The following is a 15,658-nucleotide window of genomic DNA, read 5'->3' as shown; positions in this document are numbered from 1 at the left end:
TCTGTCCTAAGGAGGCCAGCTGGGTTAGGCTGGCAAATGGTAAGGAGGCCAGCAGGGTTAGGCTGACAAACAGTAAATTCCCACTAAGCGGCTTTTGTTAACCAAACGAAGCAGTGGTTTACTTCTTGACCTGATTCTGGTATGGCATTAACATCACCTAAAAGATAAGAAGCCCCTGTCTTAACTCAAGCATCCTAGCAGATGCCTATTCTTAAATTTAAACCATCTTAAAACATCCTAGCAGGCGCCTATTGTAAATTTAAAGTGTCCTCCTGTCTGGACCTCCCAGCGTGCTCATACCCTTATCTTAAAGTAAGCATATCCTTTCTGGTCTTCTAGATAAAGACTAACTCTCTCAGCCAATTGCCAGCCAAAGAATCTCTAAACCCACCTATAACCTGTAAGCCCCCGCTTCGAGATGTCCCACCTTTTTTGGGCCAAACCAATGTATGCCTCTCATGTATTGATTTGTGACTTTGCCTGTAACCCCTGCCTCTCTGAAAATGTATAAAACTGAACTGTAGCCCAGCCACAGCGAGTCCACTTGCCCAAGGCCTCTTGGCAGTGGCTCCGGGTCATGGTCCTCAAATTTGGCTCAGAATAAATCTCTTTAAAATTATTTTACAGAGTTTGGCTTTTTTCCGTCGACAATTTTGGCGTAGCCGGCAGGATCTCAGAGAAGACTCAGGACCGCCTAAGGAGCAGCGCGGACTCGGCGCCAGGTACCGGCACGGCCCTTTTAGGCCTCCGACTCCGAGCTTCTCCTTCGGCGGGACTGGTAAGTCCTCCTGAGATCCGGACCTCCCGCTTTTGGTTGATGGTCTTGGTTTATTCTGAGCTGGTTCTTTTCCTAGGAATTGTTGTTTGGGATCCTAATTTAGGTTTGGAGGTGCACTCTAAAGAGCTTTCTCCGTTGCCTTTTTTTTTTCCTCTCAAAACTAGTTTCAATTGGCTTGTCTGCGCATTTGGCAAGGAACCCAACTGTCCTATTTGTAGATAGATGAGAGACTGAGTTTCTCAGCTCTGAAGAAAAGGGGCAGCTTACTCCTCCCAGACCTAAGGCAGCTCTGGGTGGCCAGGGCCCTGAATGGGAGTTGCCTGGGGCGATTCCCCAAGGCGCGAGTAGCCCCACAGGGAACCCCCTAACAAATTAATTAAAAGAAGGCTCGTTCAGGAAACGCACATAAGAGCTGATCACTCAGCGTTTTGAGCCCTCTCGGAGGTACTAGACCCCCGAGAGAGAAACTGAGACACGTAAGAGGGTGGGACCGACTCAATGGTGAAACATTGAGGAGCCCCACCCACAAGCAGCACACTGTGATCCACAACACCAAACCCTAGACCACAGTTCGGTTCCTTGAAGAAAAAAAAAAAAAAAAAAGAGGAAGGGCAAGGAAAATGACTCTTTTGGGGGCACCCCAGTTGGTTTGTGGTACCTCTACTTGCAAGTATTTTTGTAAACGAAAAGATTCAAAGGCATGCCAGGTTTTCTAGGGCTCCAGCTGGTTATAGCTAATTCTTGTGCACAAGGTTTTAAGAAAGGGCAAAATTACATCAAGAAAAATTCAGAGCTGAAATGGTCGACCCCCCACTATTAAAATGTCTCAAGCTATCTCTCTTCCTTTCTGGCTACTCTAAAATCTGCTAACTTTTTCTAGTGATGTTAAGATAACTCTTTGTTTGTGGTATTTACAATTGAAAGGCTGCCTGGAGACCTTGCAGCCAGTTCTAGCTAAAATGCTAACATAGAAAACTCATTTTGCACTGAAGAAAAAAAATCAAACTGCCATAGAAACTGCTTTACCCAAAACTTTGATCCACAGGTCTAATTAAGTTACCTATCAGGTCAACTAAAGTTTGCCAGGTGTACAAGTTCCAGTCTCATCAGAAGAAATTTAGATCCAGCTTTCTTTTACAGACTGGTGAGTTTGTGTTACCATTTCATGGCTAACATTCTAAGGTAAAATTTATCAGAACTTTGTGTGTATGTATGCGTCTGAGAGAGTGTATATGTTTGGGTATGTTTTATGTCTGTCCATGTATCACATGTTTGTGCTTATAGGTTTCAGACTGTTTTAAAATTAAGGAAGCGCTCATAAATTAAACCCAAATGCTTCATGTGAATTTAGTAACTGTTGGTAAATAAGCTGTGTTATTATTAATAAATAAGGTGTTATTAGTAAAGTAATAGTAAAAATGCTTTCAAACTGTCAGCATACATTTGTTTTTGCCTGGCTTTTACTGGACATTTTTAAGTTCTTGAGGTGTAAAGGTTTGATAAAAATGTAATGGGTGATTTTTGTTAAGTACATTTAATATTTGGTCAAATGATATTAACTGAATCTGGGTTACCAACAAAAATACTTATGTGTTTAACTTTAAGGTAAAAATGCAAATGTACCTGAGTCAACAAATTAGAATAAATAAAACACCAAGTAGAGGAAAAAAAATCCAAATTTAATCGTTAAAGGTATATAAAAAAAAACATTTTGGTTTTGGTCTTTTAATCCTAACTGCAGAAATAGTTTACCTCTACTCATTCAATGCCTGTAGAGAGGTGCACAAGGTGTGTTCAACTCATTTAACAGTACTGTTAGGAATTCAAAGTTGTCCTGAAAGTTGTAAAGAACTTAAATTGAAAGCTTTAGTTTTACCTTGGTCTTGTCCATTTTTGTCCTACTCTTTACAATCTAGCTGGTTATGATTACATTGTGTTACTGTAATAGAGTTTTTGCCTAAAAAAAAAATTCTAAATTATTAATTTTTATATAGCAATTTAAGATAAAAAGTGAATGATGGTTAAAATCCATGAGACTCTCAAAGTAATCTTACTCTATAAATGTGCTCAAGTTTATGCACTAAACATTGTTTTGAGACCATTTAGATAGTTTGTTTTTTTTTAACAGCTTAATCTTGAACCTCATGTAAAAAGCATGTTACCACTTTGTATCATTGTTTGAGGTGCTAACAAATGGTGCTGAAAGTTTTTTCCTCAGTCTACAGCCAGGAGATCTTATGTTGATGGGATTAAAAAAAAAAAAAAAAACTAGCTTAAAATAAAGGCTTCAGAAGCAAAATTTTCTGACCTTGCTCACCTCTTGTGCCAATTCTTCCCTAAAGCTAGCCATAAAACCTAAAATTATTCATGTAAAATGCCCATAAAGCAATTATCTGACCTACTTTGTTTTTACTTTGTTTTACTGTAAAACCCCATGCCAGAAAGGGCTTTGTCCTACACCCAAAAGGGAAAAATGCACACTCAAGAGGCCAAGCAAAATCTAAATATAAAATGCCTTGCTGGTTCTGCCACTAAGCCTGTTAGAATTAGCTCATATCCTTTTTGTCCAATCATCTTTCTACACAGCTGTCCATACTTTAAACATGAAAAATGGACAATTTCCCCTGCATCTTTGTGTTCATTCTAAAAACGTCCATGTATAAGTTTTAAGTCCTTCTCTTATTAATCCTATTACTTTTAATGTCAGTAGATTTTCAGCAAGCCTTTAGGAGAACAGTGGCCTTTGCTCCCAAACTTTGGGTGCCAGAGACATTCCCCTATGATGCCAATAGATTTTGTTTTGGGATGTGATGTTTTGGAAGGATCTAATTAGCAAATACCTTTAAACAAGATATTCTAAAATGACTACTATGTTTACAAAATTTAGAAGTGATGTTATATTTTGTTTAAAATAACAAGTCTTATTTAAATGCTTATTGTTTCTGATAAGATTTGAGTTTGTATTTTAATCCGTGTTCTGTTATATATATCTAATTTACAGGGTATAAAAATGGTTAATAAAGTAACATAAACTTTTAATAGCTAGGATCTAAGTAAGCTGCTAATATAGATGAATTAGGTAAATACAAATGCAATAAATACAAATAAATCTTAAAGTCATGTTAAGTTAAAAAATAATCATAAAATGTCATTATATGTCCCTTAGAAATGGGTCATTTATAAGGTAAAATACTAGAACATCAGTTCTTAAATATAAGTTTAAGTTTATACCTTCATAGCCTTATATTTAGAAATACTAATACAATTGGTGACTAATAGTTCAAAGTTAATTTAACTTCCTAAGTTTTTCTAAGAGTTGACATTATGATTAGTACGTGTAATTAAAACTTCTAGATAAAAGAAGAACAACTCTGTACAAAAATTCTTTTAATAAAATGTTATAGACTATAGAAGAAGACTGAGACCATCACCAACTGTCTTTTCCCACCCCACCCCCGCCTTTGTTATACCTTCCCTTTGCTGTGACAATGGGTCCCGTTGTCATCTGTGGCATATGTATCATGCTCTGTAAACCTATATCTTGCTCTTGCCCTATAATCCTAGCTTTCTCTCCTCAATAAACCTAATTTTCATGCTTGCCTTAAAAAAAATAATAAATAAATAAATAAATAAATAAAATGTTATACAGCATAAGTATTAGTTTGTTAAAAGATAATTTTGTTTATAGGCATTTATGGAAACAAACTTTCCTCTCAGGACTGCTTTAGCTGTGTCCCACAGGTTTTGACAACTTGTGTTTGATAACTTGTGTTAAAAAAAAAAAAAAATCTTTTGATTTCCATCTTGATTTCCTCATTTATGAAGTGATCATTTAGTAGAAGGTTGTTTAGTTTCCATGATTTTGTGTAAAAATGAGAGTTCCTGTTAGGGTTGATCTCTACATTTACTCCATTGTGATCTGAAAAAAGACACGGTATAATTTCTATTTAAAAAAAAAAAAATTGTTTGAGATATGCTTTGTCCTAGGATATGGGTCAATCTTAGAGAATGGCCTATGAGTTGATGAGAAGAATGTGTATTCAGTGGTTTTGAGGTAGAATGTCCTATAAAATGTAAGTCAGGCCCAATTGTTCTAGAGTTCTGTTTAAGTCCATTATTTTGTTTAATTGGTTTTTTGAAACTACTTATCCAATATGTAAATGATCATTAAAAATTAAGTGGATATAAAAGTTAAAGGTTATAAAAGGTTTATAAAAGTCTTATAGTCTTATAGGTTAAAATTAGATTGATTTGTTTATAAGATTTTATTAAAATTAACTTTGATGATTAGTACACTAACACAATGAAATTTGGTTTTCTCTTTTAAACTAGATTGTCATATGATATTAATAGGAATAACAAGATTTTTTATTCATCTTTTAATAAACTGCAAAAAAGACACAGATTCAGCTTCCTTATTAACTTGTACTGCAGTCTGTCTATTTAGGTCTTATACTTGTTTGAGACACTGAGTCTCCTTTCTCTAAAAAAAAATAGGATTTTGGTACTTAAAAAATATATATATATATTCGAATTATTAATTTGGCTATAATTTTACAGTAACCTACAATCTTGTTTCATGACAAGTGTCTTAGGATAAACAATTCATGACTTCCTACTTTTTAAAATTTTCACTAAAATTTAAAGTTACTAAAAATAAAAATTCTAGTCATTGTATGTAATTCTACATATAAGGTGTACCAAAGAATATAAAACAGAATGTTCTTATTAAAATGTGTAACTTTGTCTAATAAGGGCTAAATCAAAATAAATTTAGAAAGAAAATACAAAATTCCACTTGTGTAAGAAAAAGATGTAAAGGGACAATGAATATAGAAATATATTTTGGTAAGAAAGGTTAAACAGAAAGAATAATGTAAAGAAAGGATCTTGCATGAAATTTTTGTCCTAAAATGAATGGTTATTTAGAAAAAGGGAATGTTAGGACAAAATCGAAAGTTTTAAGGTATGTTTTGTAAATGGTTTGTGGTACGTGCAGGTGAGGATGAAGTTTATAAAAAATTTATTAAAAAATTTTGGCTAAAACAAAGATTTCTGTCAATATTAATTTACTCTTAATGAAATAACATGATGTGTACTCATTTTGATTTTATAACATGTTTTTTTTTCCTTTTAATATAAAAGGTAGTGTAGTACAAAAGGTTTTTGTTTAATTTTGGTAATTGGCATTTTATGCTTTGGTAAAACATTTTATACTTTGTCAGATAATCCCTGTGCTCTCTTTATTAGGTTTTGACTAACTAGAAAAACTAAAAAAGGGTTAAGATTTGTATCCATATAACTTTATCACCTTTAAATTTATTTGATATCTATCTCTTTGTTAAATTATTTTATAGTGGTTTGTGATTATATGTGCACAAATGCTTTAAGCCTTTGATATTTGACAACCTTTCCAAAACTTAAATTCTAAATCCAGCCTTTTGACCTTAAACTAGCTTTTTACACATTAGGATCACCAAAAGTCTAAGACAGACTTTAGATTTATTTTAATGTGTCAAAACTATCCAGGGAACATTGTCAAATATAAAATGGTGTTTAACTTTCTTTGGGCTGTACTTATAAGTATATTATTAATATACTAGTATTGTAAAATATTGACATGTCTTGGTATGTGTTATCAGTAATGATTATGGTTATTAGGTAAATTGCTATATGTCACAAAATAACCAATTTGGACTCTGTAACCATGGCTGGTCAAGTTTTATCTTTTAAGTTATTATTTTACTTTGATTCATCTCAGAAAATGATTCTTTCTGGCTAAGTCTAAAATTGGCTTCTTCAAGTAAAGGCCATGGAAAGGACTGACAAATCCACTTAAATACTGGTTTCTAATAACTTTGGAGATTATGTATGCCACTGGACTAAAAGAAAACGAAGTTCCAAGACTTTAATTAAAAATCTGATATGACCATGAGTATAGCTAATTCGAACCTCATGAGACGAAACTAAATTTTCATATAAAGACTCTTTATTTAAAACATTACTAATTCTTTTATTTTGTTTTCCAGAGTCCTGACAAATTTTAAGTAATTAGCAAGTTTACCTGATCTCTGGGACCTTAAAACCATAGAATCTGCCAAAGCCCTGTTCAAATGTCCTCCCTCTAAGCCCAGGGAATATCGCGGAAGAGGGGGCGTGCCAGATTGTAAGGGCCAATTCTGAGGGATGGAATTAGTTTAGACCCTCCAGATGAAGGAGGGACACACAAAAGCCTAAAGGAATACTAAATAAGATACTCCGTCATTTCAGGCCACATGCTGCAGATAGCCATCCCAATCATAAAAGTCTGTCTCTGCTTCCTATAGACTTAGAACTTACTAAGTATAATTTTTATCAGTTATGGATTTATCCAAAAGGAAATATAATGAGTAATTTATCAGCCACCTTACTATAAATTACTAAATTTCCTCCTTAACTTAATTGTTAATAATGCTTATATTTTGCTACAAGTTGTAGGTAAATTAGTTTTATAACTTTGCCTTTAAAATATTAAAGATCAAATGTTTCTCAAGTTTAATTTATGCCCTCCTCAGGATGTTATACCTATGGAGACTAATTGTCCAGAAGAAAAATTAAATTTATTAGATTCTGAATTGGTATCAGTTTTGTAATCCTCAAATAAAATTTACCATAAAGTTCAATTGACTGTTGATACAGAGGGTAAATGCATTGTAAGTCTGATTAAAAAAATATGATGATGCATGCAAAGGATTTTTTGGCTGGTTAGGCTGCTTGTTACCTTCTGATTCTACCTATGACTCTTATTAAGTTTCCTGTAAATGCTATACCAGATACAGGAAAAGGAAAAAAATCAATCAAAGGCCCAGATCATGATAGCTCGCAAAACAGATCTGGTTCAAGATGTTTTTTTTTCAGAGTAGGCCAGAGGCCTGACTCTATCTGGCCCCCTTTAACAATTGGCTATTAAATCAAGTGGAGTCATGTCCCCCCCCTAAGATATAACACCGCCTATTTCACAACACCATGCGACCAGATAGACAACTCTAGGAATGAGCCTTCCTAGCACCGTGGGACCTCATGCTAGTTATTGGCCTACATATGCATTCCATGGAATGATCTTTGGCCAACAGGGGGAACTGAGGACTGAACTCTAATTTTTTGCTAAAAACTCTGTCCTAAGGAGGCCAGCTGGGTTAGGCTGGCAAATGGTAAGGAGGCCAGCAGGGTTAGGCTGACAAACAGTAAATTCCCACTAAGCGGCTTTTGTTAACCAAACGAAGCAGTGGTTTACTTCTTGACCTGATTCTGGTATGGCATTAACATCACCTAAAAGATAAGAAGCCCCTGTCTTAACTCAAGCATCCTAGCAGATGCCTATTCTTAAATTTAAACCATCTTAAAACATCCTAGCAGGCGCCTATTGTAAATTTAAAGTGTCCTCCTGTCTGGACCTCCCAGAGTGCTCATACCCTTATCTTAAAGTAAGCATATCCTTTCTGGTCTTCTAGATAAAGACTAACTCTCTCAGCCAATTGCCAGCCAAAGAATCTTTAAACCCACCTATAACCTGTAAGCCCCCGCTTCGAGATGTCCCACCTTTTTGGGCCAAACCAATGTATGCCTCTCATGTATTGATTTGTGACTTTGCCTGTAACCCCTGCCTCTCTGAAAATGTATAAAACTGAACTGTAACCCAGCCACAGCGAGTCCACTTGCCCAAGGCCTCTTGGCAGTGGCTCCGGGTCATGGTCCTCAAATTTGGCTCAGAATAAATCTCTTTAAAATTATTTTACAGAGTTTGGCTTTTTTCCGTCGACATATATATATTATATTTTTATTTTTATTTTTTTTTTGAGACAGAGTCTTACTCTGTTGCCCGGGCTAGAGTGCCCTGGCATCAGCCTCACTCACAAGAACCTCAAACTCCTGGGCTCAAGCGATCCTCCTGCCTCAGCCTCCCAAGTAGCTGGGACTACAGGCATGCACCACCATGCCCGGCTAATTTTTTCTATATATTTTTAGTTGGCCAATTAATTTCTTTCTATTTATGGTAGAGATGGGGTCTCGGTCTTGCTCAGGCTGGTTTCGAACTCCTGAGCTCAAACAATCCTCCCTCCTCAGCCTCCCAGAGTGCTAGGATTATAGGTATGAGCCACCGTGCCCCGCCTCCAGACTTGTTTTAATGGCAGAACTTGGTTGAGCCCAAGTTTGATATTAACATTTTACTCATAATATTCTATATAAATTTTGATGAATGAGAACACGCTCCTTACCAAACGATGGACTTTATCTCTAAATGCCTGCACAAAACCATTGACAAATGCTATAAAGTCTCATATAAACAAAGGCAAAGTTAAAACCAAGTTTTTCCCCCTTATCACAAATCTTTCTCATTGTTAATTGAGAATATTTGGGGAAAAAGATAGGCACACAATGTGTATTTAGAAAGGTATTTCTCAACTTAATTCTAAATCTTTATCGTACACCTGTGCCAATATTCTTGTCCATCTAATCTTTCTTTCAGAGGACTGTTGTAGAAGTTGAGAAATAGAGGTGGAAAAGAAACATGGCATAATAGACCATCTGCTATTGCTATTGATAAATTGTTGAAACAGTGTATCAAGAAGAAAAAGGCAATGTTTCCATTTATTAAATATCCATTATAAGTAAGCATAAAGCAAGTACCCTGTGAGTACTTGTACAAGCATAGTACTCCCTGAGTACTAATTAGTGGAACTTACATATTGCATGGGAAAAGATTTTATAGTTAAAACACTGCGGAAAAATTACTCTGTTTCAGATGGATTAGTTAACTGTATTTTTACTTTTTGGAAACTTTTATATTTAATCATTCTTTTTCAGACTTTACTAAAATGAAAATCTAGCTTCTGTTTTTGGTCTTCCTGTTTTATCTCTGAAGCACCCTATAGTCTCATCGCTCATCATAATGACTTTTAAAAAGAGAGCTGATTTCTTGCTCTTGCGAAAGGGCCGATCTATTGCCAACTGGGTCACAACAGAAATGATTCTCATTGCCCTGGTTGGAATCAGTTATATCTCTGAGACAGCCCATGTTTTTTGAAAGGAAATCTTGGCAGGCCAATGCCAGTGAACTCTGGGAGGGGCCGGGGATCAGGGAAATTAGGAAAGAGATTGCTCCATGGGTTCCAATTGCTCTCTTGCCAGAAAAACATATTGCAAATTGACAACCTTTGTTTTCCAACTGTCAAAAAATATAGGAGCAATAGTTTTCTGGGGGAAAGAACACCCTGAACATGCCGATAGCAACACAAACCCTCTAGCATAGATCCCTAAGAGTCTTGGATGCCTTCTGGAACTTCTCAATGCACATTGGCTTTGTTACGAGTTACAGATGAGACTGTGTACCATCTCCTTCATTCCCTTCCTCTCTTCCTTCCTCCTCCTCTCCTGTCTTCTCTTCATCCCAACTATTGAGCCCAGACTACCATGTTTCCTTGAAAATAAGACAGGGTCTTATATTTATTTTTCCTCAAAAAGACACCCTAGGGCTTATTTTCAGGGGATGTGTTATTTTTTTTTTTTAAGTACAGCACAACAATCTACATTTATTCAAATAGAGTGACGTTGTCTTCTTCTGGAACATCATCATCACTCTCCAAACCCCGAATCCCATCCTGAATGTCTTGCGACTCTGTTTCCTTTAGAACCACTGGCCTTGATCTCTCCTGTCGAGCACTAGAGCTGTCATGGGGCAGATGAGAAGTGCTGCTCGTGTTCTTTCCCGCTCCTCGACGACATGCATGGGTTGTGCAGATGCGCTGTGCAGCCACGCCCATCAGTAGGGCTTATTTTCATAGCCACGCCCACACTAGGGCTTATTTTCATAACCACGCCCACACTAGGGCTTATTTTCATAGCCACGCCCATAACTAGGGCTTATTTTCATAGCCACGCCCAGCACTAGAGCTTATTTTCATAGCCACGCCCATCACTAGGGCTTATTTTCATAGCCACGCCCATCACTAGGGCTTATTTTCATAGCCACGCCCAGCACTAGAGCTTATTTTCATAGCCACGCCCATCACTAGGGCTTATTTTTGGGGTTGAGCTTCTAATACTCAAATGCTTAGAAACCCTGCGAGGGCTTATTTTATGGGTAGGGCTTATTTTCAAGGAAACATGGTATGCATCTGGCAGTAAGTATTCAGTGGTGAACTTGATAGACATTGTTTCCGACTTCATGCATTTTTATAGTCTAGTGGGGGAGACAGATGTTAAGCAAATGGGCACACAAATAGAGAATTACAAATTGCAATCAGTGCGGGTGAAAAAAAATACGATGCTATAGGAAAAAACTGGTGGGAGCGTGGAGAATGTGAAGAAGGAAGGTTTCCTCAAGGAAACCCCATTAAATTGAACCCTCAGCAGGAGTTGAGAAAGAAGGAGGAATGTGGGAGGAGGGGGTCCGGCATGTGCAAAGGGCCTGAGGTTAAGGTGTGGACAAGATCGACTCATCTGAGCGAGTGCTGCTAAAGTTTTGCTGGCGAAGAAAGGTGACTAGTGACCCCTGAAGTTGAAGCAATCGTCCGGGGGGGCCAGCTCAGCCAGGCTGAAGGCAAAACCATAAAATGTCTGTTGAGAAATGAAACCTGCAAAAAGGAACAAAACTAAAAATTAACAGAGGCTGTGGGGCCGCACCTGAGTGACACCTTGCCTATTACGGTATTCGCTCACCTTTTGCAAGTGATCCTTTGGACCGATCAAGAAGATTTATGCTGGGCCTGTAGCATTAAGCCTAACGTGTTCATTTGGGACGAGTGCTGGCAGCTCAGGAGAATAAAAGGCCCTTTTGAATGGAGGCCTGCTGCTGGTTTGGCAGAAGGTGATAAATGAAAAGAGCACAGGGCCCCAGAGCGCTTTGGAAGGTTTGCAATGAGGAAGGTGAAAAATGGCAAACTGGGCCCGGGAGAGGCACTAACGATCAAGTAACAACTGGCAACCTCTCATTCTTCTAAACTTGCCATATCGGTGGCTTGTCTGGGGTCTTCTGGCTCTTAATGGAGCCCCCCGCTTATTGCTGTCACCCTCTCTCCCTCCCTCGAGCAGCTCTGCCTTATGAAGGGGGGAGACTTTCATTATTTGTTGATGAATAAACATCGCATGTGTCAGTTTTTTGTGAGTCTGAGAAGCATTTCATCTTTGAACTTCAAGACTTTAACGTGTTCCATCTCCTCTGAAGAAGTATCTTTACTTATTGTGATAAAATAAAACATAACACGAAATGACCATTTGAATCATTTTTTTTTGTTTGTTTTTGAGACAGGGTCTCGCTCTGTCACCCAGGTTGGAGTGCAGTGGTGTCATCATAACTTACTGCAGCCTCAAACTCCCAGGCTCAAGGGATCCTCCTGCTTCAGCCTCCCAAGTAGCTGGGACTACAGGCATGTGCCACCACAGCCAGCGAAGTTTCTTATTTTTTGTAGAGATGGGGTCTTGCTATGTTGCCCAGGCTGGCCTCGAACTCCTAGGCTCAAGTGATCCTCCCACCTCAGCCCTCCTAAGTACTGGGATTATAAGAGTGAGCCACCACGCCCAACCTCATTTAAACCATTTTTAAGCGTACAGTTCAGCAGTACATGCACATTGCTGGGCAGCCAACAATATCATCCATCTCAAGAATTTTTCATCTTCCCCAACAAAAACTCTGTACAGGAATCCTCCCTTATCTGTGGGTTCACTTTCTGAGGTTTCAGTTACCTGTGGTCAATCAGGTAACTGGAAAATATTAAGATATTTTTTGAGAGACAGCAAGACAGAGAGAGACCATATTCATATAACTTTTGTTATTGTTATTATAATTATTGTTATATTTTTATTATTCTATTATATATTAATATAATTATTATAATTATTGTTATTATAATTGTTCTATTTTATTATTAGTTGCTGTTACTTTCTTTTTTTTTTTTTTTTTTTTTTTTTTTTTTTTTTCCACTTTCCCAAACTTTATTAAGGAAAAAAGCAGTGGTGGTAAATCTCTAGAACATTGTCAATTTTCTAGGATTCCTCCCTGGAAAATGTGACATTTGATTTCCAAACACATGCCAGAAGTGTACGTGGTTCCCAACTGTACTAAGTAGGTGAGAAGCTGAAATCTTAGTGGTTCATCTTCCAACTTTCCCCAGTCTGTGGTCTGTCTTTGGATCAGCAATAATTGCCTGAACAGCTACTATGGCTTCATTAATTTTTGTCTGTAGCTCTCTGAGCTCTTCTATATGCAGCAATCGTAGAATTTGAGCAGCTTCATTAAGAACTGCATCTCCTGTGTCAAAACCAAGAATATGTTTGTCTAAAGCAACAGGCAAGCCCTCTTTTGTTTGATTTGCTTTAGCAACTGCATCCTGTGTCAGGCGCTCCTGAACCAAAATGCGAATTGCCTTAAGCATTACCAGGTAATCATCATGACGTTGAATTTGAAGGAGATTAGCCAAAGCCATCACACCAGCCTTGAAATCAGGATTATTTACATCCAAATTGATCAATGGCTCTGCATTTTTAGTTGCACTGTCAGCATTTTTTGCGTTATCAGGTACTAAGTCCTTGTATTTTTCAGCATTATCTCCATGTTCAAGTCTAACAGCTAAACCAAGAAGCCAGTCAATTGCTTCTTGTCGATCTTGAATCTTGAAAGGACAGTTAACATCTCTGAGATACTTTTCAAAGAACTTGGGCCAGTCACTGCTGTGGATATTTCTTAAATTACCTCTGTCTTCAATCTTGTAGTGTCTGATTTTCTGGTCTTCTAGCCAAACAATAAAGTTTCTAAATTCTGTTTCATCCTTGCAGTTGAAGCCGGCAGGGTTGTGGTAGTCGAGAGCCGTCAGCTTGCGTCGGAACATGGTCCCCGCTTCTCGCCCTGGACCCCCGGGCCTCGGCCGGGAGACTGCTGTTACTTTCTTATTGTGTCTGATTTATAAAGTAAACTTTATCATTGGCGTGTATATACAGGAAAAAGCAAAGTATACATAAGGTTCAGTACTTTCCCGGGTTTTAGGCATCGACTGTGGGTCTTGGAATATATGCTCTGTGGATTAGGGGGTGGCTACTGTGTCTATTAAACGATAATTCACCGTTTTTCACAATAATTCACAGTAATAATTCACAATAATTCACTGAGGAATTAAACAATAATTCCTTGGCCCCTGGCAACCACCATGCCACTTTCTCTATGAATTTCGATACTCTGGGTACCTCATCTAAATGGAATCATGTAATATTTGTCTCTTGTGACTGTTTTATCTCAGCGCAATGTCTTCAAGTTTCATCCACGTCGTAGCATGTGTCAGAATTTTCTTCTTTTTCAAGGATGGATATTCCATCGGATGTATAAATGTATATTGGCACATTTTGTTTACCCATTCATCTGTCAGTGGACATTTGGGTTGTAGAGAAAGTATCTTTCAAACATGGAGCAGAGACATGATCTTTTCCATTTCTTATATCTTACTTTTCTTTTTTTCCTTTTGCTGTCCTTTCTTTCCTTCTCTCCCTCTTTCCTCTCTGCCTCCTCTCTCTCCCTGGATAGAAGAAGGGTAAAATTTGACCGAGGCTTGTTACCATTGCGAATCTCAAGGACTAATAAAATGACTTCCTTTTCTTTAAAAAAAAAAAAAAAAAAGAATATATATATATATACATATATATATATATAACAGACTTTCTTTTCTTTTCTCTTTTCTTTTCTTTTCCTTTCCTTTCCTTTCCTTTCCTTTCCTTTCCTTTCCTTTCTTTTCTTTTCTTTTCTTTTCTTTTCTTTGACCGAGTCTCACTCTGTTGCCTGGGCTAGAGTGCTGTGGCATCAGCCTAACTCCCAGCAACCTCAAACTCCTGGGCTCAAGCGATCCTCCTGCCTCAGCCTCCCGAGAAGCTGGGACTACAGACGTGTGCCACCATACCTGGCTAATTTCTTCTATATATTTCCAGTTGGCCAATTAAATTCTTTCTATCTTTTAGTAGAGATGGGGGTCTCCCTCTTGCTCAGGCTGGTTTCGAACTCCTGACCTTGAGCGATCCTCCCACCTCGGCCTCCCAGAGTGCTAGGATGACAGGCGTGAGCCACCGCGCCTGGCCACAGACTTTATTTTTTTAGAGCAGTTTTAAGTTTGCAGCAAAATTGAGCTGAAAGTATGGATGTTTCTCGTACACTCCCTGTACCTACATATAGACAACTTCCCCTATTATCAATATTCCTTACCGGAGGGGACATTTGTTACAATCAATGCACATACATTGAAACATCGTCACCCCAAATCCATAGTTTACATTAGGCAAACCACCCTTGGTATTGTACATAATCATGCGTGTTATTGTACATAATCATGTGTGTCCCCTCTTATGGCATCATGCAGAATAGTCCCACTGCCCTAAATGTCCCTGCTGCCCTGCCTATTCAATTCCTCCCTCCTCCTAACACCTGGTAATCACTGATATTTTTACTGCCTCCTTAGTTTTTTCTTTCCCAGGATGTCATATAGTTGGAAACATACGCTATATGGCCTTTCAGATTTGGCTTTTTTCGCTTGATAATGTGCATTTAAATTCCCTCCATGTCTTTTTATGGCTTGATAGCTCATTTCAGCATTGAATACTTTTTCCCTTGTCTGATGTACCCCAGTTGATTTATCGGTTCCCCTACTGAAGGACATAGTGGTTGCCTCCAAGGTTTGGCAGTTAATGATAAAAGCTGTACTATAAACATCCACGTGCAGGTTTTTGTGTGGACATAAACCCTCGGCTCACTTGGGTGAATACCAAGGATCACGATTGCTGAATTGCACTATATCTAGTTTTGTTAAGAAATTGCCAAACTGTCTTCCAAAGTGTCAGTGATTTGCTTCTGAGTTTTATTGGTTTCCT

The 15,658-nt window shown here is 37.8% G+C and overlaps 1 pseudogene; it reads right to left on the bottom strand.

Annotated features, from left to right (window-relative positions):
- Positions 1-12,708: 12,708 nt before the first annotated feature.
- Positions 12,709-13,680, bottom strand: LOC105862323 (RNA transcription, translation and transport factor protein pseudogene; annotated as a pseudogene).
- Between the last annotated feature and the right edge of the window lie 1,978 nt (positions 13,681-15,658).

This window comes from Microcebus murinus, chromosome 30, assembly GCF_040939455.1.
Source record: "Microcebus murinus isolate Inina chromosome 30, M.murinus_Inina_mat1.0, whole genome shotgun sequence".
NCBI lineage: Eukaryota > Metazoa > Chordata > Mammalia > Primates > Cheirogaleidae > Microcebus > Microcebus murinus.
The sequence above is the reverse complement of the archived record's forward strand: the minus strand, read 5'-3'. Positions and strand labels throughout refer to the sequence as shown.